The 1,302-nt window shown below is 37.0% G+C and overlaps 1 long non-coding RNA gene across 1 annotated transcript; it reads right to left on the reverse strand.

Annotated features, from left to right (window-relative positions):
• Window positions 1–221: 221 nt before the first annotated feature.
• On the reverse strand, window positions 222–839 carry LOC137268417 (uncharacterized). The gene is made up of 2 exons (XR_010955033.1): window positions 790–839; window positions 222–672 (listed from the first exon to the last, which is right to left on the reverse strand). It is a non-coding gene; the product is annotated as an uncharacterized lncRNA (long non-coding RNA).
• Between the last annotated feature and the right edge of the window lie 463 nt (window positions 840–1,302).

A 1,302-nucleotide genomic window follows, 5' to 3' on the forward strand; every position in this document is an offset into this window, starting at 1 on the left:
AAACAATATTACAGCTGGAAACATTGGATTAACAGAAAATTTGCAACTGGTGTTGGAGAGTGGAAAAGTGTTGTATGGTACCAACATTGTGGACTTAATTCGGTTTATGATCCTGTCTCCTAAGAGGAAACATACACCACCAGGATATAATAAGTTTCATAAACTGTGAAAGCGCTTGCATGCGCCAAAACAACTGTTGAAAAGAAGAACAAAACACAAAAGTCAGTCAAAGATTTTATATATCAAAGGAAAACCAGTTAATGGTGTGCCTGGAGCAACAAAGCTGAGAGCATTAGAGGTTCTGTAGTGTTCATGCTTTTTTCAATAAACACATAAATGACATTTTTATTCTTCTCGTTGTCTTTGCTCAGTGACTCATAGAGCAATTAGCACATCATCGTGCACATAAACACACACAGTGGATGAATAACACCTTCAGTCATTGTGGTGTGTCCTATGACACGTGCACACACGTGGCTTTTTCTCATATTTCTTCTTATGCACTTGTATTCTCACAGGACAGGTGGCAGTATGAACCATGAATCTATGGTAGGTGTATTTCAGCTTGGTATTGCAATAGACACACGTAAACAGTCCTGAACTGTCTTCCCCATCAGCATCCACAGGTAGATAGCCGTGACAGGTAGTGCAGATATATGATGGTTGTTCCATCTGTGAATGAAAAAAAGAACAGACATGGAAACTGCAATCTCAAACTAAAAAGTTGATGTTCAAGTCTATAATTAGGAACATAATTTTAAAGAAGTGGAAACACAAAGTGGAACATACCTGAGGTTGATTTCCTTGACTATGATTTCATCTACTGCTTTCCTAATGGTTCAGTGAGCAATTATTCTGGTGAATAACCATAAGGAACACTATAAATACCATCTTCTAAAATAAAACGTTTGTTGTCTATGGCTGTCAATGCTACTTTGGTATGATGTTCCGTGTACAGAGTGTTATTATGTGACCTAATGAGATTAAAGGAACATGAGACAGGTTTCCCATCAAACAGACAGTCTCTAAACATTTCATGTCTGAGAAATTTTTTGATGACAGATTTCTTTATACCTTTGGCTGTTTTTTTCTCCATGAGTTCTTTGTCGTTTTGCATTAAGAAAGAGTACATCTTACTTTTCAAACCACAAAATTCTAAAATAATGTTTCCACCTGCTTCATCCTTCATCTTCCCAGTGACTTTGCGATTGTGTTCAGAATACAATCCTTTTGGATCTTCTGGTGCATAATTGGAAGTGTCAAATAACTCCAAGTTTCGCTTCATAAAAACATAGGGGTCCA

Source organism: Haliotis asinina, chromosome 16, assembly GCF_037392515.1.
Source record: "Haliotis asinina isolate JCU_RB_2024 chromosome 16, JCU_Hal_asi_v2, whole genome shotgun sequence".
In the NCBI taxonomy this organism is placed as follows: Eukaryota; Metazoa; Mollusca; class Gastropoda; order Lepetellida; family Haliotidae; genus Haliotis; species Haliotis asinina.